Here is a 14,645-nt window from a genome sequence, read left to right as displayed (position 1 = left end):
CTTATAGCGACTTTATGAGACTTTTGGGGCTAAATTCCGGTATCACTAGGCCTACTTCTTAATATTGCAATAGGGACCTTAACTGTGGTATACAATGGGAAGCTAAAAGTAAATGTGTTTACTTAATGATAGTTTATATGCCCACCGGTATTGCAAAAATAGTCCTATAATAATGCTGGAGAGGATCATGGTTTGGAAGCAGAGGTGGAAGCTTACTCAGATCTTGTACTTAAGTAAAAATAGAAAAACCAAGTCTAGGAATACTATGTTACAACTTAAAGTCCTGTATTCAAAATGTTACTCAAATAAAAGTACAAAAGTATTAGCATCTTAATATACTTAAAGTACAAAAAGTACAAGTATTCATTATGCAGATGACTAATTTCACAAATGATATGTTGTGATTATAATTATTGTTGTGTTCAAGCTAGTAAAGGTGGAACTGGTTTTAATAACTTAACGTACTGCTGGCAGCATGTGAATTTAATCTAAGTGTAACTAATGTCTTATTTAGGTGTTGATCATATTGTTTATCATTACTCTATAGCTGACAAGTATAGTAGGCTACTTTGGTACTACATAAATGTAGTCTAGTAAAAGTATAATATTTACCTCTGAATTGTAGTGGAGTAGTCTACAAAGTAACATAACATTGAAATACTCAAGTAAATTACAAGTAGCCTACTTCAAAATTGTACTTAATTTATTGCATTACTTGAGTGAATGCACTTAGCTACATAACACCACTGTTTACATACTGATATCATTCTGTTCAGTCAATTTAAAATATGCAATGTGTGTAAAGAGAGAAAGTGAAATGAACACAGAGTATGTTAAAATACCCGAACTATCCACACAACATCAGCTTGGATTCATGGGGAGAGAGGCGGGACCTCGCAGCCGGGAAGGGCGTTCTCTTTGCGGTCAGACCGGGCAGAGTCATCCCGAGGGGTGGGTCCTCCGGCAGCAGTTAAGGAAAACCCACCTTTTTTCATTGTTAAGGACGCGGTGGAATGTGATGGTTTGATCTCAAACGGGCCAGGGAGGGGAATATCCGAGAGGAAAGGACCGACGAAAGTAATTCAGGGAAAGGGGGAAAGCAGAAACGCAGTCTCCCTGTCGCCTCCAACTCTCCGGTTGTATCAGAGAAAATGTTGATGAACTTGCCCCAGCCGTGTCCGCAGCAGCGAGTCATACCGTCCGCATGAGCTCAAACCGAGTGGATTGAGTTTGAGTTGTGGATTTACCGGTGCGTTTTTCTGACCCGGCGGTGGACAAGCTAAGGTAAAGTTTGTAGTCTTTATTTGTGTGTGTGTTTTGGGTTGATAGAGAACATGGGAACATGTTTTTGGGGGGTTCAGACAGCGGCTTCCTGAGTTGGATCCAGTGAGTCGGGACTGCAGAAGTCTGAACTGCGGCAAGTTTTTCTACCCTCCTCCTCCTTGTCCTTCTCCTCCTCCTCTGCTCGTTTTGTAGCCAAAAGGAAGCATCCAGGACTGCGGCGAAAACCTCCGGTGGTTAGAATGTAGCGGTGAACACACCATTTACGTCTTATTTTGTTAACACGTTGCAGGTTTTACAATACTTCACGTAGCCTGTTTGGCGGCATAGTTGTTTCATGTTTTGAGACTGGCTTGTCTACGCACTTAATAACGCCAAGCCTTTCCATATAGGCAAAATTACTGACCAAAAAGCTAAAGTTCAGCTCGGGGCGTAAATTAAAACGTAAAAAAATCTAAGTGTTGTGTACTCGTACATGCTTTTGACATTGTTGTAGCATATTGTGTTTGGTGAGGCAATTTTTTTCAAAATGTAACTAAATGATTCTGTAGTCCCTCCCCTGTTCCCCAAAATCGTTAGGGATTTTCGGGTATTTTTATGAATGAAGTCAACATGTTTCAGTTTCTTTTGTTGACATCCAATATGAACAGCAAAATAAGCTAGCATATCTAGACTTTGTACCTGACTGCCATGGCTACTGTTTGGGCCTTATTTCCTTCTGGAAGCGGCATGAAAACAGTAACACATTTTACAGGCAACACATGTACAGGCATGAAAACAGTTTAACGCATTTACAGACATGTATTTCTTACACTTTAGACTCTATAATGAAGAGTGTGTTTATTAAAAGAAGAAAGGCCTACTGGTTAGATATATGACTCATTACATTAGCTACTGCTGTTGTAAGGTGACATACAATACACTCCCTGGCCTAAATGTATTTTTGGATTGGCTTAATCACACTTTAAAATCTGAGCACAAAAGCACCATAAGGATATTAAACTCCCCAGGACTAGTGAAGGACACAACCCACTGAAAGTAAAGTGGTTTTAAATTGAAGGACATTTGAACACCACTTGTATTTAGGTCTTTTATTTGGTTAATTAGTTTGCTCCTAATTAGCCATATTGACAGCAGCTGGAAAACGGTTATGATCCATGAGTTGTGCACATGCTTTGTCTGCAGGGGTCTGCTTTTGGATAGTGGGTGACCTCAGTGTAACTGCAAAATACCTGTTTAAGCCTTCGAGCTTAACTTTTGTAATGAAAATTATTAATTGAAAGACAAGAATTAACAGTAATTTAACAAGAAACAATAACACATATTCTCTGGTTCAAGCTTCTCCAATGTTATAATTTGCTGCTTGTTTTCTACCTTCAGGACTGTCTTGTAAATGTTTTAGACAAATAATTGGACAAAACAAGCAAATGTCCCACACAGCCTGTTTGGCCAGTTTTGCTTTGTTTGGGCAATTTGTAGACTACATTGATTGATTGATGTGAACACATCATTCCATAACAGAAATAACCTGAAGTTGCAAGACATGTTGGTTCAGTTTGAGCGTGTGTTTGTTTTCCTTCCCCTGAGATGGAATGTGTTGTGCTGCACATGCATAGGCTACCCATGCATGCATGAAACCAAGGTGGCAGAGTCCTAAGTCTGAACAGTATGTGCCCTGTGCTACCTCAACAGAACAGCAATAGAGGAGTGTCTGTGTGTGTGTGCGTATGTCAACAGCAGAAAATGGTAGTTGTAGTGGTAGAATACTAATCTGCCAGGTGGGGCTCGTAAAGAGCAGCACAGGGAGGGAAGGCGATGGAAGGGGACCTGCCTTGACCTGTTTCAGACATGAAGGAGAAAAAAAAAACTGATGACTTTCCAGTAAGGCTTCGCCCTCACAGCCAGCTGTAGAATATACCAGCTGAGCTACCAGCTTGAGCTGCTGGGAACCCACTTTCCTCCACAGGCACTTGCATTGCAGCCTGAAGATTTACTTTGGTATTTTGGAGTGGACTGTGACACCGCATGTGGAAGAAAAGTCTGAAGGTTATCCTGTCAGTTTGGAAATGTAAGGAGGAAAATAAATTAAGAGTACCAGCAAAGTGAAGAGTGAGATGTCAAAATGTTCCCTGATCACTTCTTCATGCATGTATTTAAAGGCTTGGGAAATCATGCCCGCCAAGTTAGGTTTGGTTGCATCTACTCTTAGAGGCCATTATTCCCATTATATGAATATGATTCCTCAGTGCCATTGTAGTTATTAATTCTGACACAGTAAGAGTGCCACCACCACCACCTGTTTTGTGATCCTTACACTATTCTGGACGTTACACAAAGACACATTTTGCACCATGTCCTGTCCGAGAGTTGTCGCCTTCCATGCAAAGTAATAATAATGATACCCCTCCCTCCTCTTTTATGACCTGGGCTATACCATGCATGATTGGTTTTCCACTCCGCAGAACGCCGCGACCGCCCTATGAAACTGCCTGCACTGCTTTGGGTGAAACCAAAAACTAATCATTATGGGTGTCCAATAAGTGTAATTATCAGACTAAGCGCTGGACCTGGGGATTACGGAGTGGCTAAATGACTGCTCTGGGGATTAAATTAAAATATTGAGGTTTTCTGCCTGGGAGTATCAAACCGCTGGGAATGTCAAAGCCAGCCTGTCGGTGGTAATATTACTGCCACTATGCACATCAAGGTTTATTCACAGAGCCCGTGCTGTTAGTTTAGCACCATCACACCAGTGTGGAATTACAGGACATGGACATTGACGTCATTGGTTGCAAGTGATCGCGAATACAATGTGCATATAGTCATTGCGTAGTGGGATAAAAACACATACATAATCTTGTATTCTATCAATCATGAACCAGTATAAATGATAAATTCACAAAAATTAAACTCATTGAACAGTGAGTCATTATCAAAACATTACTTCCTGTACATTTTTTTCAATGTTTCTTCCTGGTATAACGTCATATGATGAATAATTAATGAATCTATTCTTATAAAATCAATAAATGATAACACAAAAAAAAAGACTTTATTAATCAGTTAATATGTTTTAATACATTCTGAAACATTAGCATTACTATTTTCCAGAGGTGATCTTCAAAAAGCTTTTTTTTAAATGACCAACTATTCAAAATCCAAAGATAATTGATCATATTTATAACATATGACAAAATAACACTAATTATTCACATTTTAGGAGCTGAAGCCAACAAGTGTTTGGCATTTTTGCTTGAATAATGACTTAAAACGATTTATCGTATATCAAAATAGTTGCAGATTAGTTTAGTGTAAATGTAATAATCGCTCAGTTGTTTCCATAATAAAGACAATTCAAATTGTCAGTGTGGCTTGTCTGCTCTCATAGCATTATTTGTAAAGAAAAGTCAGTAACCATAGGAACCGACCAGTGTCCTTTCCAGCAATACTATACATCCCGACATGCTGCAATGGATAGCTTGGGTAGGATATAGACCGGATGGTATTAGCTATTATTAGTGGTAGACTCTCACTTTCAGCCTACGTAACCCTCTCACCCAGGAATAGAATAGCGGAGGATGATATTGTAGGCGTTACAACTCGAGAGCCTCTTGTAATAGCCCAGATGAATCATGATTTTTTTTTTTAATACAGGCTTATACAGTATTAAAGCCCACACACAGCCTTTGTGTAAAGTGTATATCCGTTTGTGAGTGTGTGTGTGTTTTGTGATGATAATGCAATAATGGGCTCAGTATCCGGGACGAAGGCTGCTGTTGACAATACGCAGGCCAGCTGGAGTTTCTGTCTGTCTATTAGAAGACTTGCAGCAGGATGGCTTAATGCCATTATAGACAGCTAGATGAGACTATGCATGTCTGCTGTATCTCCTGAGTGTTAGGAAGAGCGGAAATTAGTATATAAAGCAAATAGTAAAGTTGTCATAATAATAAGAATTCTAGTTTGAAGTCATTTCGAGACATTTTTTGGGCAAAGTGATTCAATCAAATTTAGAAAGAGAGCTGTAGTTTTCTACTCGTATGAAATATAAAGCATTTATATAAACTACTTTTGTGCTGTGTATGACCTCTTGGTTGTTGTCGCTGAAATCACGAGAAAATTACAATGAATCAACAATCAATGTTGTCAAGCAAAAATACTATTCTCTGCCTTCAGCTGAATCAATTTAATTAACTGTGGAGAAACTAATCTTGGGTTCTTGGAACTTGTATTCATCTTTTTTTTTACATCTTCATTTTTTCCACCAAACTTTATATATAAAGTAGTCATTAGTTTCTTATGTGTCTAATGTGCACAGCCGTCAGACTGAGGTTGGTTCTTCTCCAGACCCTTCCCTCCTGCTTTGTCTCCGTTCTGCTGTACACACACACATACATTTCCCCCTCTTCCTCTTTTCTCCTGTTCCTTTGCCTCCTTTCTTCCTGCCTGCCCTCCCTGCCAGCGTTCTTTATCAGTGACGGCCTGTGACAGGGCAGGGCTCTGAGATTTCCGCTGGGGTTCAAACTACTTGAACTTTGTGTGGGCTTGTTGTGTGTTTGTGTGCCAAAGCACGTTTGCTCCGCGCTGTTCCCCGCCATGTCGAGCTGTCATCGGATACTAGAGGCTGAGAGTGTCAATCACTCAGCAAGTAGTAGCCAGAAGTACATCACAGCAGCGAGTGTTCACACGCCTCCTTCAGGCTCTCATTAACACGTACACTGACACACAGATCAACACATTATGTACTCTCACTCTTAAAGAATCCAAAACAAGTATGGTTTCTGTTCATACAATTTCTTCTGCGTGTGTGAATGAATCTCCCTCGTTAGTCCGACAAAGCATGCCAAACAGCCTTTCTCATTACCAGCTGCTCTGGTGGGCTTTCTTTCCTCGGGTGGCGTGGTCACTCTCTGGGGCCTCACCAACACTCAGGTGTCTGTGAACCGACACGTTCATCACAGAGATCTGCTACAGCGAAGGCTGCAGGCCCACTGACTGCATTGTCTCCGGCACACAGCAGCATATAGCCATTATAACACAGATTTAATCAATAAGTATTTTTTCCACATTGGAACTGGTGGAAAATTATACTGGTTGGGTGAAACCACCTGACCTGTAATTATAAACTGGTTATTTAAATTAAGTGAATTTACAAGCTGTATTATGCCGTAGGGTTTAAAACACATTACTCAACATGAAATTACAGGTGGGCAATGTGTATAAAAACCCATGTATGCAATTTATATATAATAAGAAAGTAAATAGAGTGACATTTAATAAGTGATTAAAAACACCTCTCTTTGCATTGTTAGTGCAAACTACAAATACAATATTTTACATTAGTTAGACCTTATTGTAAAACTGCTTTTTCTTTCATAAAATGGTTTTTGATCAAAACTCAAATTACTTGTTAAAGAATATTTCATACAAAAAATATTTTAAAAATATCTAGTTTTTTTTTTATATCCTTGATTTTATTCTGTGTGTCCTAGTCTTCCACAAGTTTGTGAAACCAAGACTTATTTCTCCAGTCAGCCAAACTCTTATCTCTGGCATCGACTGACCTGTTATGGAGAGGCTGTGTTGTTATTGAACCTCTTACATCAGGGAGTGGACTGGTTATGAAATCGGAATTGCTTTGGAAAATACGGCTGTTGTTGAATGATCCACTTTGTTCACTTGGTACAAACTTTTGGTTTAAGCCAAAGTATGGGGCAGTAGTATGAATTGTTGTTTTATGAAAAGAAATGCTGAGTTTTTCTGAATGACACATTTACATTTTGTTGGTTTATCTATGACAGGCTCAAGACGGCCATCCTATAGACTTGCCGTTACTTGTCATTATAAAGAAATCCTTACAGCTGAGTGTAGGGTTATAATTGTAGCTTCTCATTTAAGTTAGTAAATCATTTTGCTCTGTATAGCAGAAAGCCAAGTCCATCAAGTCAGGGTGAAAGCATGACATCATTTGTACGAATTTAGGGTTGCTAAATTTACCTTGGACTCAGTAAATTATGGTTTGTGGATAAAGAGAAGAACCTTAAACCTTGGCTTAGGCTAGGCTCAAACATGTGGCTGTGTGTAAGTAAAATCTTGAAAAACAAATGCAAATCATCTTTTTATGTAAAACTGGCTCAAATACCAGACTCTCTTAGAACAGCTGTCTTTAATGCTTCTCTATCACTATTTCCCAACACTTAACAGTTGGTTGTAATTCAGACCTGTACCATCTTCCAAGCTGCCTCAAAGTGCAATATTTCAGTATTGCTCATTTATGAAAACCCATCGCTACCCATAGCCTTTAAAACCGGGAAGCTGCCCTGCTGTTGACCATGTGATGCTTTTAAAGCTTTGGTAACTGAACAGAAACAAATCATCAATCATCATCTGGTCCTCATTTTGGCTTCCCAACCGTTCACCATTTTCTTAACACACAAAGGTAGAGAGAGAGGCATACTCTGTTGAAGTCCATAGATGCTGGACCATAATGTGATTTATTATTCGTCCTGCTTTTGACATAGCATTCATTCAATCATTAAAATGTTCCTTCTTTTACATTTTTGTTATTGCTTAAATTAGATTTAGAGCTAGTTGTAAAGAAGACTTTATTCTACGGACTTTACTCTAAAGGTTTCTAATGTGAGTCATAGTTTGAAGTGTCTCTTTGTCTTGTCCAACAAACATGACATTATCTAGTGTGGATGCCATTTATTGCAGCTTATCACAAGTGTAAACATTGTTGATAACCTGTTATCACTATAGAACTATGTATTCTCTATGCTCTTGCATGTGAATTGTTGGTCTGTTTTCGTGGCTGTGACATACACCCTGATAACGGCAGGTTATGAGTCCACTATTGTTCAATCGGCAGCCTGGCCATGCAAGCGTCCCCACATGGCTGTAGTTTGGACCGCATTGATTTGTAATGTAGGTTACTCTGCTTCTGTGTTCGTCTTTTACATGCTTTTAGTTTGACCTTAAACACAGTTTTCCTATGTTTCTAAGATTTGTATTTGTTCCAACCGGTTGCTGTGTGGGACTTCTTTGCTGTTGGATATTTCAGCCTCCAATAAGTTATTTTACAGAAGCTCCCCTGCGTGCCTGTTTTGTTCCTACACCGTACAGGCTCCTAAAAATGGCCACCTCGTCTTTTCCTGGAAGGAAAGAAGTGCAAAGGAAACAGACTTCAAAAGCATGTAGGAGGCACAGAGAAAGGGAGGGAGGGGAGAGACTGAGACGTTTTAACTACAGAGAGCTCAAGTTAAGACATTTCTTGTAAATTCCTCAATTTTTTTAGGTGTTCTCCTCTGCGGGCCAATATTTCCTTTCTTTCCCTTCGATTGTTATCTTTTCTTGCTCACTCTCTCCTTTTCTTTTCGCCTCACTAAAGAGGAGACCCTGTCACTTCCCCTTCACCCGGCTGGACCTGGAGTATTTTTGGAAGTTAATGAAAAGAGAAATGTGAACCGCCTACCCTTAAAAGGCACGTCTGGGTCAGCTGGGTGGAAACTTGTGTTATTAATGTCCCTACCATTTTCTATGTGAGTGGGTCATATGTGATTGTAAGTATGCGTACATTTGGTGCCGTGTACAGCGCAGGAATGCTGTGGGTTGTGGGGGCTGAAAGGGAAGGAGGGTGGGCTAGCAAGCAGGCCTACGTCTTCAGGAAGGGAGGGGGGTCAGGGGCATATTTGGCATATTTCAGGAGCCATTCCAGTCTGGTTCAGGATGCATTCTTCTTCCTAGAGATCGGGCTGAGCAGCCAGACAGACAATGATCAAGGGAGGGAAAGAAAGGTGAACAAAACGCTCTTCTTCCCATCATGCTGGTTGGGGAAGATGCAGCAGAATACACATAGCTAAAAAAAGCTGTATAACAGAAATTCCACCTCCACACGGACACAGATGTCTAACCCACCACGGCACCACGTCAATAATATCCATAAATGGCTAAATGTTGAACCAAAGTCCTTCACCCGGCAGCAGGGTTTGTTTGTCTTGGGCACCATCACTACAAAGTAATGAGTGTTTATATGCCGAGAGCTGTAATATGTCTCTTTCAACCTCTCTTCCGTGGCATTATAGTCCCTGCCTCTCTGCTCTAAAGTTTATGATGTTTGAGCCTGTTATTTGCAGGCGGATGGCTACTGACTGACGTGACAGTGGTTGGCAGGAGTTCACTGCACCAGGCCAGTGCTCAGCAGAGGTCGAGTTCATCGTGAGGTCTGTGTTGAATGCCAGGTCGGAGTGTTTTATTTCGGAAACTCGAATCAAAAATACTTCCTTTTTTGTTTTCCAAATGACTGCCTCCAATCAAAATGACACTAAAGCAAACTGACCAACGAGGAAAACAGCGCTATAAGAACATCGAATACTCCTCCTTGTATTTGATTCCTTTTATTGTCCTCACTGGTGCTGCTGTTTCTGGGTGAGGCCCAGAGAGGCTACGTCAAATGTCCCTGCAGTCTGTCCTGTGCTTTGATGCGTTTGATGTTAGTAGAGAAATGTGGATTAGGGCACCGCCGCAACTCTGACACATTTAAAGAGAAAAAACCTGAATGAATTAGTGCAGAACTTCAGATGCTTACAGAAGTGTTTCAGTAAGAAAAGGATGCGGGTCATTTAGATCTCAACCCTAATGAAGAAGAAGATCAATGTTTTAAATGTAACTCTCCACCACCAACATCAAACTCCTTTTAGAAGAGTGGGTCGCATCCCTCAATTTTGTCCTTTTTAGTTTGTCACTTTTTGTACTCTTAGTGAGTGTCACAAATAGATGTTGACTGCCTGAATAAAGATAACGTACAATTGGAAATATTTGAGTAGCAAAAAGTTATACGTTGGAAGTCTTGTAAGAGAAGAGAGTTACATTTTCTCCCTAAAAGCAGAGACTCCTGGAAGTTACTGAGTAAAACATATCATGACCCTTTCTTCAAAGCAACTGGCCATTGTCGTACTCTGATGTTTGTACTGATCTAAAAACAAGGTTTAACGTGATATTAGTGAGCATCATAGGTGGACTTTGGAAACTTTGTGAATGTGTGTGTGTGGATGATTGTTAATTTGATCAGATGTGACTTGAAGAGTCCTCACGTGCTCTTCCAAATGTTGTCTCTGGTTATGCTCAGGTCTTTGGTTCCTCTCTTCCTGTTAGAGGGATACACACACTCTCTCATCCACTCACACTCCTGTCTGACCTACTCTAATCCTTGGATCTCCAGGGCGGCTCTCAAAATAAAATTCCTCCCGCAGATTATTTTTCTTGTGATCAGAAAATATACATGTTCTCCGGGAGAGGAATGTTCAGACGCCATGGCAACCTGACGATTGCTCACTTCCCCCTCTACTGTTTCTCTCGTCCTCGGCTGTTTTTGTTTTCTCTTCCTACACGTCTGTATTTGTTATGTTCCCTTACATATTGACTTTGGTTGGTAAAACTTATGAATCTTCAGCAACTTCAGACAACTTTTTTCAAATTTGACTTTCATCTGCTTTTCTAAGTTCCCTCATTTTGTCCCTTTTTCTCGACCTTATTTAAAACCAGTAAGATGTTCTTTTATTTCCCTCCCTCGGTTCCTCCTTCCATCCATGCATTAGCCAGTCTGGTTTTAGGAGCTTTCATCATTGCGGTGCTGATGCATGCAGACCCCGACTGCTAGGCTATTTTCAGCCTCTCTTTTCCCCTCCTCTTTACCCTTTTCCCCCTCTTCTTCCCTGCTTTGGTTTTTATTCTGGAGGAACACTGTGCACTGCTGCTTTTGTAAAGGGCAGCTGAGGCCTGGGTTGGCTGCTTTTCTCCTCCATGCCAACATCGCTCTTTGGAGCTCCCTCTCATGCTAGCTGTCCCAACCAGGGGAAGTGAAGCAGCACAATACGAGCCACCGCCAAGCCATAAAAATAGACGGTCTAAAGTGCAGCTTTTACTCTGAGAGACATGTTTCAAACCCTTTCATGTCCAGAGCGGCACCTAACAATTATTTTTTCAAATGTTATTTTTCTATTTTCACCTTTTTGTTGGATAACTTATAGCCCCAGACAGAAGGGAAGTAAGTGGAGAGAGAAAGGAGTATCCACAAAGGTCCAATTAATGATTTGTAATTTGAATAAATGTCCAAAGATAACAATGGAATACATTTCCCAGAGCCCAAGATGAAGTTTGCATTTAATGCCTCAACAAATGATCTTTCGCCTATTTTCTCAATTAATCATACACACAGTAAAAATGATAATCACAGTTTCCGAAATGAACAGGTGATTGACTGAAATGTCTTGTTTTGTAGAACCAAGAGTGGGAAACCCCAAAGCTATAGAGGCTTTATAATGTAAGACAAATGTTTTGTGAACCTGTAAACATAACAATGAAGCTTGATTTAGTGACTAATCATTTCAGCACTTTGTCTAGTGAGGTTTTAAAGGGTTACTGGAACATATCGGTATGAACCTAAACACATTGGCCACTCACAGTGATAACACACACATCCTATACTCTACCATTTGCTTAGAGTGAAGCAGACAAACACACAGCGACTCACACTATGAGCGAGTCATGGTCTCTCCTCTGGTGGTCCCTTCAGCTGCCCCGCTCTTCTTTTCTTTTCCTCCCTGTGCGTCACTTTATGGCTACAAGTCCGCTAACATTTGGATAACTGCATAACAAAAGCCACCATTTAATTTGTTTGCGTTTGCTGTGTAAAGATGCAGTTCTTAATAGTTTGTTTTCAATGGACCTTTATTGATTGGATTTCACCTCTACCCTAACTTTCTTATACAGACAGAATTGAGATGGTAGAGCAGCGAATGTACGGCTCACACGCATTCAAGTTGTTTGTGTTATGTGGACACTTTCAGACTCAGGAACTCATAACGCTCCCGGGTCCCTGAGTGGTTTATTGGTTCACAGTGGAACATTGGGGGAATACCGGGAATATTGTCTGATTCAAGCTCTCTTTCTTCCAGCTCGGGTTTATTTGTCATGCTAAGCTGTGGTCTCCTTCTTCAGCAGAATGCCTTCAGAAAATGTTTCAAACACTGCCCTTCTCTTAATATCAATACATTTACCATACAATAACTGACATATTAGCCTTACAGTAACCAGTGTAATTATATCACAAACAAAACAGAAATACAGTGAAATAAATAAGGGAAAACAAGAGAAATAATAAAGAGGTGTGACTAGTTGGTATCGCCTTTTATTAATGGTGACCATCTTTCAGCAAATATATATATATATATATATATATATATATTAGGGCTGTCAAAGGATTAAAATGTTTAATCAGATTAATCACAGCTTAAAAATTAATTAATCATGATTAATCACCATTTGAACTATGTCCAAATATGCCATTTCTTTATGTGTGGGTGTGTGTATATATATATATATATATATATATATATATATGTATATATATTCTCTTAACCTGTCTTTCCACTGCGTTACATATTATTGCTTAGTATCTCAGCAAAATATTTAAACATCACATTTCAGAGCGTTAGTTGATGTTTTTTCTCAGAGTAACATGCACTGAGTGGCCCCAGTATACTGTTTGAGGAATGAAATGTAAACTTGAGGCCATGGCATTATTTAAACAACATGGTTCATCACCCTGTGAGAAGTTTCCACTTGGCTTGACATGTATGTACAGTGTATACTGTATGTGTGTATATCCTCCTCTTGACAAACAGGCCTACCACATGTGGTGGCGTGTTTTCACCGCTTGAGCAAACAAGTGTACAGCAGAGCTCCATGCCCGTGGCAAAGAGTGGCTCTCGCCCACCCACTTGGACAAACTCGCTGTAGTTCTTACCTCCTTGTTTTCACCCTCTAGTCATAAATGTTTTTCTTCTCTCTAAACCTCTCTAAATCTATTTGCAATTCCACCTCCAGAGCCTCTCTCATCCCCACTTGTCTTAAATACTCTCTGTCATTCCATCTCTGTCTCTGCCTCCCCTCCTCTGTCTCTCTAGGTGTGGACTGCACTGAAGAATGCAGTTAAATGAGTGTTTCTCCTCTCCTGCATGCCAGATGCATCTCACCCTCCCAGCCATGCCAAGCTTCTGAGGCACAATTTACCTTAAAAGGAAACAATAGCAGCCTATCAATTCTGCTCTGCCAGTCAAGGAATGGCGCACTCCTCATGGGCCGGGTCCAGCTTACGCACACACAACACAAGGAAGTGTTTGGAAACTGAACTCTGAAACTGCCTGGGAAATAACAGTGAGCCAGTTTCGTGTTTCTTGTTATTTTTAAAGGTGTATACTGTCTGTACAGGGCAGTAGCCAAGATTTTAGAAATGCCAGGATCATGAGTCTATTAAGTTTTATTATAGGCGTAAATGCGGCTTCAAAATCCACACTCCACAAATCTTTATTTGTTAATATGTTAGCCTCAAGGTAGTTAAGTGTACATATTTTCATTCAAAAGATACATGACCTTAGTGTCCTTGATGTGTATGTGTTTTTTAACAAGTCTGATCAAATAGATTTTGCCCATTAGTCAGTGACAATGTTGCTTTAAGGAAGTTACATTTGTCTGACCTTTATCCATCCATGTCATGGTGTCTGTGTATTTCTTTTTTACAAATGCCTTCGAATTACAGCTCAGATGTGTGTGTGTGTGTGTGTGTGTGAAGTTCTTAATAAATAATTCAGATAAATCGCTAAGGATTTAGAACGTCTTTATAGCCAGAAAGGATTTAGTTGGCATCCCCAGATAAAAACCCTCTTGCCAAGGAATGCTGACTTTACTTTGGTGTCCTTAAGCTTGGAAGAAGAAGACTAAATGAATCTTTTAAAAATGCTTTGAATTCCCATTTGTTAGATTGATGAGACATGCTGTCTTTTCTATATCTTATTTATTTAAAATAATGGATTTGACCTGGCTTTTTACCTTGTTTGTGTGAGAGGCGGTTCATTGCTTGTTGTCGTATAACAGGTTGTTGTTGTATGAATGAAAGATAGTCGATTATCTGTCTGTGATGTCGGCACTAGTGTGTGAGAGCCTCGGCACTTATTTGTTGAACGGGCAGGGCTGAAAGTCATTAGATATTAGGACTGGTTCTGCCGGTTTACAGTGAAGTTAAAGAGGTGAATGGTTTTCCATTTGACAGCTCATCAGCTTGTAGACAGATTCTCACTCCACCTTGCCACTCAGCTGGAATGCAAATAGCAGGAGGAATGCTGCTCGCAGTCTTCACTGGCAGCGAATGAAGAATCAATCCCAAACTGTATTCTTCTCTGGTGTTCCCTCCTCCTTTCTTTAGTTTGCTCCTTCTGTCTGCTACTTTCTGGATGTCCGCTTCCTGTCTCTCCCCATCTTTCCCCTCACTCTGTGTCTTCTCGCTCTTCATGCCTCTGTGTCTTTCT

The 14,645-nt window shown here is 40.2% G+C and overlaps 1 protein-coding gene across 1 annotated transcript in view; it reads left to right on the top strand.

Annotated features, from left to right (window-relative positions):
* Positions 1-886: 886 nt before the first annotated feature.
* Positions 887-14,645, top strand: part of luzp1 (leucine zipper protein 1) — a 46,170-nt gene continuing 32,411 nt past the window's right edge. The window contains exon 1 of the mRNA XM_010797592.1: positions 887-1,284. The gene's annotated coding sequence lies outside the window, so the exon portion shown is untranslated. The remainder of the gene's footprint in view (positions 1,285-14,645) is intronic.

This window comes from Notothenia coriiceps, unplaced genomic scaffold, assembly GCF_000735185.1.
Source record: "Notothenia coriiceps isolate Sejong01 unplaced genomic scaffold, NC01 NC01_scaffold00038201, whole genome shotgun sequence".
Taxonomy (NCBI): Eukaryota; Metazoa; Chordata; class Actinopteri; order Perciformes; family Nototheniidae; genus Notothenia; species Notothenia coriiceps.
Note: the sequence above shows the minus strand (reverse complement) of the source record. Positions and strands in the feature narration are given on the sequence as shown.